General features: G+C 42.8%; 1 long non-coding RNA gene and 1 other non-coding gene across 2 annotated transcripts; one reads left to right on the top strand and one right to left on the bottom strand.

The window, feature by feature from the left end:
* The first annotated feature begins 1,755 nt into the window (after positions 1-1,755).
* Positions 1,756-1,859, top strand: LOC132477824 (U6 spliceosomal RNA). The gene has a single exon (XR_009530329.1). It is a non-coding gene; the product is annotated as a U6 spliceosomal RNA (small nuclear RNA).
* A 5,444-nt stretch (positions 1,860-7,303) lies between these two features.
* Positions 7,304-11,655, bottom strand: LOC132477732 (uncharacterized). The gene is made up of 3 exons (XR_009530311.1): positions 11,577-11,655; positions 9,399-10,108; positions 7,304-7,388 (listed from the first exon to the last, which is right to left on the bottom strand). It is a non-coding gene; the product is annotated as an uncharacterized LOC132477732 (long non-coding RNA).
* Between the last annotated feature and the right edge of the window lie 2,246 nt (positions 11,656-13,901).

Raw genomic sequence — 13,901 nt, forward strand, 5'->3', positions numbered from 1 at the left:
AGGATCTCAGAGGAGGGAATGACACCTCAGCTGTCAAGTGAAATCCCTTCTACATCAAGGTTCTTACCCCTGGGACCAAAGTCACACTGCTTTCAGCCCAGCCATAAATAATGGCTGCTAGAGTGAGGTTTTCCTCATAAATTCTCTGGGCCAGAGTCACTGCTCAGTAAACTGCTGCAAATTTCCTAATGTAGGATACAGACGAACGACCTAGGAAGGGTTATCAAATAGTATACAAGTCTAGACGGTTTGTTCTAGAGTTCCTTTTCATTGAAATAAAAAATGACTATTAGCAAACACCAATTAGCTATGTGAACGGCAAGGGTTTTAACCTCTCTGTAACCCTTTTCAGCTTCTATGTTGCTAATCAAAAAACATTATGAGGAGGCTTTCAAGAGAGTCTTTAAAATTCTAAGGATGATTTGTACTTGTTAGATGGAATGAGGGCCTCTCTAGCCAGCAACAATAAAGTTTTTGAAAATCTGTGTCTCTTCTACGCCTTTTAATTAATTCTCAAAGTCCAATGTGTAAAGGATATAACATAGAAGAACTTCTCTGTAATGCTATTTTCTAAAGAGTAAACTCTGGGCTTCCCTGGTGGCACAGTGGTTGAGAGTCCGCCTGCAGATGCAGGGGACATGGGTTCATGCCCCGGTCCGGGAAGATCCCACATGCCTCGGAGCGGCTGGGCCCATGAGCCATGGCCGCTGAGCCTGCACGTCCGGAGCCTGTGCTCCGCAATGGGAGAGGCCACAACAGTGAGAGGCCTGCGTACCGCAGAAAAACAAAAAACAAAAAAAAAGTGGAAAGAGTAAACTTTATCACGAAGACGGTGTGTTTCAGACTTTTGCAGAATTAACAGATTGTGTCTGCTCATTTAATCATGGATTGTACTATTTAGAGGCTTATTTTTGCAGATAAGGGATTTTCTAAGTCAAGAAAAGGCATGCAGTTTTTTCAAAGGAAGAGAAAGAACTTAAAAAGCATTGAAGAGTAGGCAGTCAAGTAAGAGAGGTTTACGGTTTCTTTCCTAGTATCTACTAATTGCTATAATTTCTCAGATGTACTAGAAAAGGTTTTTTTTTTTTTTTTGACTGAGCAGCATATAGGATCTTAGTTCCCCAGCCAGGGATCGAACCCTCGCCCCCAGCAGTAGAAGCCCGGTGTCCTAACCACTGGCCCACCAGGGAAGTCTTGGAAACCATTCTTTTAATGGTTTTAATTCTCTGAAACCATTATTTTAATTAATAAATTAATTTATTTATTTTGGCCGCACCGGGTCTTGGTTGCGGCATGCGTACTCTTAGTTGTGGCGTGCGAGATCTAGTTCCCCAACCAGGGATGAAATCTGGCTCCTTGCATTGGGAGCTCGGGGTCTTACCCACCGGATCACCAGGGAAGTCGCCCCTGAAACCATTCTTTTGACATACATCTTAACTATCCAGGGCCAGTATCCTGTTTTCTCCTTCCTGAATCCCCTCAGGGCACACCTTGGGATGGGAGTGGGGATGCCATTCCTGAGGGCTTTATGACCACAACATCCTGTGTTTACTGATAGGACATTTTTTTGTCCACATGACCCAATTTAATATCCCGCTTTGACAAAAGAAAAAATGCATTTGGATTAACTTTAAAAAGTTTTCTCATAAATATTTGATTTAGTACATAAAATCTAGCACCTATCTGAATTTTTGAAAATTAGTCTATATCTGTTTCTGTAGATTAGAGTCCTAAAGTTAGAATGAGAGATCACTGCTCATTTCAGCATCACATGTACTAAAATTGGAACGGTACAGAGACGATTAGCATGGCTCCTGTGCAAGGATGACATGCAAATTTGTGAAGCGTTCCATATTTTTTTAATTTTCAAAAAAATTTTTAAAAAAGAATGAGATCATAGTATATGCAAATTTTAACTCTAACAGATATTTGTATTCATCTACCAGTTTGTATTCCAACTATTAGTACATGATAGTAGCTCTTTTTGTCATACTTCATCAGCACTGGTTGTTAACAGTTTTTATTGTTATTTAAGAAGCAAAAAATTGTAAGAAGTTAAAAATTGTAAGATTTTTGTTTTAGGATGCCTACTGCAGCTAAATTTGTGATTGTAAAAAAATTGAAAACACCCTAAGCAGTAATTAATATACAAATAATTACAAATTAGGGAATATACTTATTGCAGAATATCTACTATTAGCCATGAAGAAGGAGGTGGAACTACAGGGTATTTCTCCCAAACTTCCGCAGTTCATACCCTGTGTGCCAGGACAATGTTAAGTTCTTCACGTGTATCAAAGCTTCCAACTCTCATTACAACCCCATGTGGACAGTGCTATCATCATACTTAACTTGTGTTTAAAACAAAATTCAACTAAGTTTGGAGAGCTAATTGGCTCTATTCAAAGATTCATGAAGCTGGCAACATCCCTTCTAGCAGATAGAAGGGCTCTCTGCAGAGCTGTACAGAATGGAAGGTTTTTATAAGCTGGAGGGTGGGGCAAGGAAGTCATTAGCAAAAGAAAAGAAAGGGTTATTTGGGGCCAGGACATCATTTTTGGGGATAAAGGACTGGGCAAGGGTTTTGTCATGCAGACTGCCTCTCCTTCCTCCTGGTTGGGGGTGGGGGGGGGAGGGGCGGGGGAGAGGATGGTATTACTTCATTGGTGCCAACCAGAAAATTCCAAACTGGTTGGTTAAGATTACATTTCTGGGGAAGGTTGAAACTGTAATTAGATTAGGTGTTAAATCTTGGCTTTAGCACAAGTGATGCCATTTTGGGCCTATGGTTTTTTCCTTTAACAATTACAAATGAGGGAACCAAGGCAGTACCACATAGCAATACTGTAGACTACTAAGCAGCAATTAAAAAGGATTAGGTGGGGGGCTTCCCTGGTGGCGCAGTGGTTAAGAACCCGCCTGCCGGTGCAGGGGACACCTGGTCCGGGAGGATCCCACATGCCACGGAGCAACTAAGCCCATGAGCCACAACTACTGAGCCCATGAGCCACAACTACTGAGCCCGTGCGCCTAGAGCCTGTGCCCCGCAACAAGAGAAGCCACCGCAATGAGAAGCCCGAGCACTGCAACGAAGAGTAGCCCCCGCCGCAACTAGAGAGAAAAGCATTACGAAGACCCAATGTAGCCAAAAATAAATAGATAACTAAATAAATTTATATATATAAAAAAAGGATTAGGTGGACCTATTTGTACTGATCTGGAACATGTCTGTACCATATCATTAACTGAAAAAGCCAATGTGAGAGTGATAAATGATACGATTCCATTTTATATTTTAAGAGTATAAATATTTATGTAAACATACCTGTGTGAGCATAGAATCAAATACAGAATATTATTCTATTAATAATTTGGACTTGAAAGATTTGTGAAGAGGGTTCCGACTGATGTCCTAATGTCTAATTTACCTAATTTTAAAGGAAAGAAAGAAAAAAGAGGAGGAAGGAAAAGATAGAAGTAAAATAAAGAAGTGAAATAGGGTTCATCCTTGGGACCTCCCTGGCGGTCGAGTGGTTAAGACTCCACACTTCCAATGCAGGGGGCGCGGGTTCTATTCCTGGTGGATCCCACATGCTTCGTGCTCAAAAAAAAAAAAAAAAAAAAAAGTGTTCATCCTTAATGGTAAGCAAAAATTGGGTGCCACCATGGTTAAGCAGCTTTTTCCTTCCACCTAGTGATGGAGAGAAGAAAATTATTAACCTACTCAGAATTTGGAAGCGATTCAAAGCAAACGTGTCCCCTTAGTTTATTTAAACAAAGTCATTAAGTTTTCTCCAACCATCTGATTATTACACGATCTGATATTTACTACATTATACACTGGTCACTACCACACCAGCTTCCTCCCCATTCCCCACTTGCAATACTAACTGGCCTCCAGATTTTTTCTGAAAACAACAAAAGATTTTGTTTCTTAAGCCAATTAGTTCCAAATAACTCTTACATCTTCACTTAGCTTTCCCAATGTTTCTGTAAGAGAGCCCACTGGACTATATTGCAGATGGCTTGGGGCCTTTTACTTGGTTTCAATTCAGTTTCTCTAGGTAGAACCAGACATTTTGTCAGTGCATTTTGGGATTAAAATGCATATTTCCCCAGAGACACACTATAACCTATTCCCACTTTAAACTCTAGGACATGCCCTATATTAGGAAAATTTTTATGAACTATATAACAGAAATAAATTAGTAAGTATATGTTCTGCATCTATAGTTACAACGCACATGGGAATACAAAGATAAATAAACTATCATTCCCGCCCCCCAAGAGAACAGGGAGAAGACCTGTAGACAACAAATATTTCCACCTACATTACAGTATTTTCTTCGCTGTAGCAAAGTTCTGCAGAAGAGGAGGGGAAAAGGGTAGGGGAAACTCGACAGAGGAAGTAATGTTTCTGCTGGACCTTCAAACAACAGTCTTTAAACTTTTGCTCACATACTCCCTAGAAAGATTTTGATGAACTATAAACACTTTTACACATATAAAGTGACATCTAACATAATATCTGTGTAGTTAAAATATGCCCATTAAAAATACAAATCTTAAATCACTTTTATTAATGTGTTCAATGGCATCTAAATACTGTATTGTCAGGCTTCCCTGGTGGGGCAGTGGTTAAGAATACACCTGCCACTGCAGGGGACGCGGGTTCGAGCCCTGGTCCAGGAAGGTCCCACATGTCGCAGAGCAACTAAGCCCTTGAGCTACAGCTACTGAAGCCCGTGCTCCCTAAAGTCCGTGAGCCACAACTACTGAGTGCGTGTGACACAACTACTGAAGCCTGCGTGTTCTAGAGCCCAGGCTCCGCAACAAGAGAAGCCACTGCAATGAGAAGCCCATGCACCGCAATGAAGAGTAGCCCCTGCTCGCCACAACTGGAGCAAGCCCACGCACAGCAACAGAGACCCAACGCAGCCAAAATAAATAAATAAATAAATAATTAAAAAGTACATGAACAAGAAATTCTTCAGTAGTAGGAAATTTTACATGATTCATTTTTCTTGCTTGAACTTCATTTCGTTTCTACTTCCCCCATAGAATTTTATCCTAGTGTAATATATATTTGTTATTAAAAGTCTGCTGGCAATCATCCTATGATATTGCTCTGCAACAAAAATATGTAAATAAGTTTTAATTGAAAAATTTCTAGGCCCATAAAGCTAAGTGTTAGACATTTTTTAATCAATGAAATATGAATTACATTGCTAACTTTCATTAAACCGACACAATGTACTATGCACTTCAATTAATAATGCATAAAAAGTAGAATTTTAGGGCTTCCCTGGTGGCGCAGTGGTTGAGAGTCCGCCTGCCTATGCAGGGGACATGGGTTCATGCCCCGGTCCGGGAAGATCCCACATGCCTCGGAGCGGCTGGGCCCGTGAGCCATGGCCGCTGAGCCTGCGCGTCCGGAGCCTGTGCTCCGCAACGGGAGAGGCCACAACAGTGAGAGGCCCGCGTACCGCAAGTAGAATTTTATAGAAAACTCTTACTTAAGGTATTTTTTAATTCCTTTTCTGATTTCCTCGTTGACCCACTGTTTTTTTTTTAGTCGCATGTCATTTAGTCTCCATGTAATGGTTTTTTCCTCATTTCTTTTTCTGTGGTTGACTTCCAGCTTCATGTCGTTGTGGTCAGAGAAGATGCTTGGCCACAGGGAAGATGGTGCCAAGGACCATGCAGCGCACGACCCAGCGGCCCGGGGTGAGGCCCGCGGCTCTGTAGGTGCCTCGAGCTCTCACATATGGGGTGCTGTTCAGGCCCCTAAGAGCAGGACGATGCAGAGCAAGAAATCTGACCCCAGGAGCCCGCTTCTGTCCCTCACGTCCTCTGCTTCCCCGGCCAGCATCAAACTCACAGCATCCAGGGCAGAGGGGATCCACCGTGGCCACCAAGCAGGGAAGAAGGGACAGGTGTCAGCAGGGGACGGAGGGTCCTGTGGTCCACGATGGGTGGCGTGGGAGGCCTGCCAGACAGCCAGGAGGAGGATCATTCCTCCCGGTGATCCCTGTGAGAAGGGGCGGCGAGACGTGTCACTCGGACCTGCAGCCTGATCCCGAACGAAGCCTTTCGGTACGAGACGAAGTTTCTAGCGCTTCGTTAAGCCCCTGGGCTGAACAGCAGAACTCTGCCCACACCTCGGCACCGGCTCCAGAGGACGGCCAACCCCCGGACCGCCTGGAAGGACCCTGGAGCCGCGGAAAGGCCTTTTACTCTCCACCCTCCTGCGGGGAAGGCGGACCCAGAAGACCGTCCTGAGGGCGCTCCCAGCGCAGAAGGCCCGGGGGCCGCAGCTCCAGGGGTAGGACTGGGTGGGCAATGACCTAGCGCCGGGCAGGGGGCGTGAGGGAGAGGATCGAGGGCTCAACATGCAGGCCGAGGTCGGGGGCTGGCACCGTCCATCGCCCTCACCTGAGATCCAGCCGCTCACCGCGGGTCGGCCCCCGGCCCGGGCACCAGGAGGCTCTGCAGCCACCGCCCACCGGCCGGCCCCCCACCGGCCCCCGCGGAGCTCGTCCCCCCAACCCCGCCCCCAGCCGGCCCCCGCCTCCCTCCTCGGCCGCGGCCCGGACCCCAGGCCTCCCCAGACGGGCTCCCGCCCCACGGCGCACGCCGGCCTGGGGTCTCTAGAGCCCGAGCCCCCTCTCCCGAGCCCGGCCTCCCGTCCTCCACCGGCACGTTTCCGAAACGGGTTGCACACTCACCTCGGGCCCCGCTGCTGCAGCCGGTCCGCGTCCGGGACGCAGGCTGCGGGACGCGAGCTCCCCGGGCCCGGCCTCGCCCGCGGCTTCGCGCTCCGGCACCTGCACGGCGGCCGCTGCTCTGCCCTCGGGCTGCGCAGCCTGCCTCCCGCTTCTCACACCGCGTCTGATGGCTGCCCCTCGGCCCCCTCCTCCGCCGGCGGGGGGACTCCGGCGGGGCCTGCGGCGGGGGCTGCGCCTTGCAGGCGGGGGCCCGTGTGTCCTAGGGTGGGACTGGGAGCCCTGCCCCACTGGCCACCCAAAGAGCCGCGCCACGCCCGTCAGGTCCCGCCGCCCCAGGTCTTTTTCCGGGACAGCTGGGCAGCTGGGCGACGATAGATAGACAGATATATAGATAGTTAGATAGATACCTGGGCAGCTGAGTGATCCTATATATACACCTGGGCAGTGGGCAACGATAGATAGATAGTTAGATAGATAGATAGATAGATAGATACCTGGGCAGCTGGGTGATCCTGTATATACACCTGGGCAGCTGGGCGATGATAGATAGATAGATAGATAGATAGATAGATAGCCAGATAGATAGATAGATACCTGGGAAGCTGGGTGATCCTGTATATACACCTGGGCAGCTGGGCGACTCCAGGGCAGCTTGGTTAACTGAAGAACACATAAAACAAGAACAAAATGAAAGAAAAAACGCTTCAAGGTTATTTCTAATATTATAAAGAACTATTATGGTATTATATGAAAATAATTAAATTAGAAAAACAGAACTTGGACAGCTTTGAAATTAGTTACAAATAACAGTCATTTATTTGTATTCAGAAGCATTAATGTATTCCTAACAGCTGTTTTTCCAAGTTTGTGGAAAAAGAAAGTAAAAAGCACTCATAAGTAGAACGCTCAATAACATTTTACTTACAAAATTTGGACTATATTTCTTTCAAAAATCCAGTCAATTCAAATTAGGATTACTTTCTTGTTCTCCTATCAGCTGTTCTTCTTGATAGATAGCTTTTTGTGTGTGTGAATCTTCTCATCTTTTCTTGAACAAAATTGATCAGATTTGCTGACACTTTAATATCAGAAAGTCTTTGCGTCTAAACTTTAAACTAGCTTCTAAGTCTTTTTTTTTTTTTTTTTTTTTTAAATTCTGTTGGCCACGCAGCGCGGCTTGTAGGATCAACAGTGGCAGCCTGGAGTCCTAACTACTGGACCGCCAGGAAAGTCCCTCCTAAGTCTTAGAAGTGGCTTTCAGTGCATTTGTACCCCGCACCCTTCTATCTCAGTGCCACCTACTGACCGCTCTACCTCCCTGCTGAGGCCAGCAGCATCAATTCCTGCCCAGACCACAAATCAGCTTCCCAAATTCTTCTCTGGCTGGCTGCCCTCGAGCCATCCTCCACAAAGTGGGCAGGGTTATCTGCTTAACATTCACATCATACTGTATCACTTTTTCACTTAAAAACCCTCTGTATGGCTTCTCCAGGCACGAAAAGAAAATTCAGACTCCTCAGCACGGCCTACAAAACCCTCCTTGAACTGTGCTTGCTGGGCACTGCCTGCTCAGGAGGTGTCACTGCTTCCCTTGGTCCACTACACTCCACCTTGTTCGTCTCCACTGCTTAGGATGGGTTTAATTCTTGCTTTACCGGCAGTCTAGAACAATATTCCCCTTGTTATTCTAATGGTTCCTCCTAAGGCAGATCTCAATTTAAATGTTACTTGCTCAGAAAGGTCTCGCACGATCAGTAGCACAGGTCTCCACTGATATTCCCTATTAAGAAGCTCTGTTTAATTCCTTCCTAGCACTCCACTGAAATTATTTTATTCATATTCGTTTTCGTTCATTTTAGTGTTTGTCAGATCCTTCTAATCGAGTGTAGACTATACTCTCTATGAGGCTAGGGATTATATCTGTCTTATTCACTGTTCTATCCCTTGCACTTATCATAGTATCTGGCATAACTCAGTTAACATTTGTGGAATGAATGAACATCAAAGATCTGAGGGACTTCCCTCGTGGCTCAGTGGATAATAAGAGTCCACACTCCCAATGCAGGGGGACCAGGTTCAATCCCTGGTCAGGGAACTAGATCCCACATACATGTTGCAACTAAGAGTTCTCATGCCACAACTAAGGAGCCCGCGTGCTGCAACTAAGACCCGGTGCAACCAAAAAATAAATTAATTAATTTTTAAGAATCTTAAAAGTTCCACACAACGTTAATAACATGACTAATTTTTGTTACTACCACTAAATGTTAGGGTTTTTTTTTTCATTTTATTGAAGTATAGTTGATTTACAATGTTGTGTTAATTTCTGCTGTACAGCAAAGTGACTCAGTTACACATATATGTATTCTTTTTCATATTCTTTTCCATTATGGTTTATCACAAGATATTGAATATAGTTCCTGTGCTATACAGTACCACTAAGCATTAGCTGATAAAACTTTTCTGTCTTATGCTTGATGACTCTAACCCTGATTACAATTCTTATTTCTTTATTACATTTAAAAAATGACAATTGAATTCAAAATTAGAATAATTCAAAATTATCAACATAGATATGGTGTCTCAAAAGCATTTCCCACAAACCGTTTTATATCACATCACACATAAAAAATAAGCATGTCTTTTTTTTTTTTTTTTAAATTTCCCTACCTGTCATGAGTATGCAGTCATTCCGGGTCCCACTTTTCCATGGATAGCTCCTTGGACATGATTTCTGTTTTAGGGGTAGAGGGAAGCCAAAGTGCAAGTCTTCTGTAGCTACATATTAGTCTCCACCGTATGCATCTCATCTTAAAATCTTTTTACCCGACAACAACAAAACAGAGATGACGATCCTATTCTCAATGACGATTGTTTTTTAAACAGGTTTTTTTTCTTAATTTATTTATTTTTATTTTTGGCTGCCTTGGGTCTTCGTTGCTGCTTGCGGGCTTTCTGTAGTTGTGGTGCAGGGGCTTCTCATTGCGGTGGCTTCTCTTGTTGCGGAGCATGGGCTCGAGGCATGCAGGCTTCAGTAGTTGTGGCACGTGGGTTCAGTAGTTGTGGCTCATGGGCTCTAGAGAGCAGGCTCGATAGTTGTGGCGCGCCGGCTTAGTAGTTGTGGCTCGCGGGCTCTAGAGCGCAGGCTCAGTAGTTGTGGCGCACGGGCTTAGTTGCTCTGTGGCATGTGGGATCTTCCCGGACCAGGGCTCGAACCCCTGTCACCTGCATTGGCAGGCAGATTCTTAACCACTGCGCCACTAGGGAAGTCCTCAATGATGATTTTATTCTTCTAGATATCACCAGTTTTTTACTGAATCTCTTCTTCACTTCTAACAAGACATATATTTTTATTGGTGATATAAATATTTGAAAACATTCTGTGGAAAAATATTGATACATCAAAATGTTAACAAAGTAAAATAGCAAGGAGAGACCACTACACACCTATTAAGTGGTGAGACTGCAAAATACTGACAGCACCAAATGCTGATGAAGATGTGGACACCAGAAACTCTCATCATTACCAGTGGAAATGCAAAAGTTCACTTTGATCCATGGTATTTATCCAAATGAGTTGTAAATATGTCCACACAAAAACCTGAACATGGATGTTTACAGGAGCTTTATTCATAACTGCCAAAAACTTGGAAGCAACCAAGATGCCCTTCTGTGGGTGAATGGATAAATAAACTGTGGTGCATCCAGACAATGGAATATTACTCAGCACTAAAAAGAAATGAGCTGTCAAGCCAGAAAAGCCATGGAGGAATGTTAAATGCTTACTGCTTAGTGGAGAAAGTCAATCTGAAAAGGCTGTTTACCCAGGCTTTGGAATCATAGTATGATTCCAACTATATGACATTTTGGGAAATATAAAACTATAGACCCTTTCACTAAAGGTCAGGGATTGGCACAAGTTACGGGGATGGAGTTCCATAGGTGGAACACAGAGGATTTTTAGGGCAGGAAACCATTCTTATGATGGTATAATGTTGGGTACATGCTATCATGTGTTTGTTAAAACTCACAGAATGTACAACACCAAGAGTGAACCCTAGTGTAACCTATGGACTTGGAGTGAGTATGTGTTGTGTCAATGTGGGTTCATCCACATTGACACAACAAATGCACCACTTTGGTGGACATTGTTGATAGTGGGGTGGGCTGTGCATGTGTAGGGACAGTGGGTACATGGGAACTCTGTACTTTCTGCTCAATTTTGCTGTGAGCCTAAAACTGCTAAAAAAAAAAAAAAGGTCTGTTGAAAAAAAATGTTACCAATAGCCATCCTTGGGTAAAGAATTACAGGTAATTTTCTTTTTCTTTTGCACTTTTTGCACAGGTTTTCCAAGTTTTGTTGTTGTTATTGTTTGTTTTTTGCTTTTGTCACTGACTGTGAATTTATTAACTATGTAAGTAGGAAAAATATTTTAAAAAGTAAGTATACTAAATTCAAAACTGTTAGACTTGCTTAATTTTAGGTTTTAATCTCTTAGAGAATAATAGCTACCTAGTACAGAAACTCAAAAAAAAAAGTTGATAATATAAGGAACGCTTAAATGGGCAAAAATTAAGCTTTAAATCATTATTTCCAGCTTATAATTTTATAAAAACCATAGAATTTAATTACTGGAGAGGACATCCATAATCACTGAATAGAATTTTCTTTTTAAAAATTTGTTTCTGGTTGCAGTCAGGACCTCTAAAGCTTAGAAGGCATTTGGGTGGGCAATGCTGCCTGCAAGATAAAATGAGAAACATGGTGGGTCCTTGTACTCAAGTATGAAACAGGTAAGGTGGAGCGAAGAGCATTCTTTGTTAAGAATATAGTGGTATGGGACTTACTTGGCAGTCCAGTGGTTAAGACTTCGTGCATCCGATGCAGAGGGTGCAGGTTCGATCTCTGGTTGGGAAACAAAGATCCTGCAAGCAGTGCGGTGCGGCCAAAAAAAAAAAAAAGAATATACATATATATATACACATATATATGTATATACATATACGCACACATATATAGTGGTAAACATTGGATTATTTAATAATAAAAAAGCCACAGGAACTGAGAGGAAGGCAACCTTCATAATAAGTTAGGAAAGTGAGAGGGGCTGGAGGAGACACTGGGATCCTGAGGGATGAGAAGGCTGTGAAGATAAAAGTGGACTTTACTTCAAGAGCATATTATGCACAATTCCCTTATTTTATTGAAGGAGAAACTGAGGCTCTGGAAGGTCCAAGGTCACAAAGCTGATGAATGGTGGAGTCATATCAATGTCAGTTCTGCGTTCTCTTCCAGATCATTACAATGCTTGTCCAGAGACTTGTTCATCAGCTGTATTTCAGTCTCATCAAATGTAAAGCATTTTTTAAGGAAGGAATAAGTATTTCAAATATTAGGAAGAATGGCAACTTAAATCTCTATTTTTTTAAAAATGAGTTTTTCAACCTATAGTTCATTCCAGACTACTCTCAGTATTCAGTAACATCTTGTGTTTTCACTTCTGTTTTATTTATTTATTTATTTATTTTATTTTTATTTTAAAAAATTTTTTATTTTTTTGCAGTACGTGGGCCTCTCACTGTTGTGGCCTCCCCCGTTGCGGAGCACAGGCTCTGGACGCGCAGGCTCAGCAGCCATGGCTCACGGGCCCAGCCGCTCCGCGGCACGTGGGATCTTCCCAGACCAGGGCACGAACCCATGTCCCCTGCATTGGCAGGCAGACTCTCAACCACTAGCGCCACCAGGGAAGCCCTTCACTTCTGTTTTAGAATCTGAATTTATCCATGATTTGCTTTCTCTAGAATAATGTTTTTCAAACCACAGTTTGTAAGCCATGTAGTCAATTTGGTGGGCTGGAACCACTGTTCATTAAAAAACAAACAAATAAAAAACAAAACAAAAAACAGTATAGACTAGATTTAAATAGATTAGAATAGAAAATATTAAAAACCATCTAAGGTAGTAAATGAAACAATTCTATGAAACTTTTTTTTTTTAATTTAATTTAATTTTATTATTATTATTATTATTTTTGCAGTATGTGGGCCTCTCCCGTTGTGGAGCACAGGCTCTGGACACGCAAGCTCCGCTCACGGGCCCAGCAGCTCCGCAGCGGCATATGGGATCCTCCCGGACTGGGGCACGAACCCGTGTCCCCTGCATCGGCAGGTGGACTCTCAACCACTGCGCCACCAGGGAAGCCCACTATGAAACTTTTGATTCAGCTATGTAATTATGTATGAAGGTGGGTTTGTACTATGCCTCCATGTATAATATATATCCTAGTGATTGTCATGATCAAAAAATTTCATAACGCCTAGCCACAGCAATCAGACAAGAAAAAGAGATAAAAGGAATACAAATTGGAAAGGAAGAAGTAAAACTGTCACTGTTTGCAGATGACATGATACTGTACATAGAAAATCCTAAAGATGCCACCAGAAAACTGGGAGAGCTCATCAAATGAATTTGGTAAAGTTGCAGGATACAAATTAATATATAGAAAGCTGTTGCATTTCTATACACTAACAATGAACTATCAGGAAGAGAAGTTAAGAAAACAATCAAAACAATCTTGAAAAAGAAGAACAGAGCTGGAGGAATTATGCTTCCTTACTTCAGACTATACTACAAAGCTACAGTAATCAAAACAGTATGGTGCTGGCACAAAAACAGATGCATAGATCAATGGAACATAATAGAGAGCTCAGAAATAAACACACACACTTATGAACAATTAATCTATGACAAAGAGACAGGAATAAACAATAGAGAAAAGACAGTCTGTTCAATAACTGTTGCTGGGAAAACTGGACAGTTACATGTAAAAGAATGAAATTAAAACATTTTCTCACACTATGTACAAAAATAAACTCAAAATGGATTAAAGACCTAACTGTAAGACTAGAAACCATAAAACTCCTGGAAAAAACATGGCCAGGAAAGTCTTTGACATAAACGGTGGCAATAGTCTTTTGGATCTGTCTCCTAAGGCAAAGGAAACAAAAGCAAATACAAACAAATGGGACCTAATTAAACTTAAAAGCTTTTGCACAGCAAAGGAAACCATCAACAAAATGAAAAACCTACTGAATGGGAGAAAATATTTGCAAATGATATGACTGATAAGGGGTTATTATCCAAAATATATAGACAGCTCATACAGCTCAATA

Source organism: Mesoplodon densirostris, chromosome 17 (assembly GCF_025265405.1).
Source record: "Mesoplodon densirostris isolate mMesDen1 chromosome 17, mMesDen1 primary haplotype, whole genome shotgun sequence".
NCBI classification, from domain to species: Eukaryota; Metazoa; Chordata; class Mammalia; order Artiodactyla; family Ziphiidae; genus Mesoplodon; species Mesoplodon densirostris.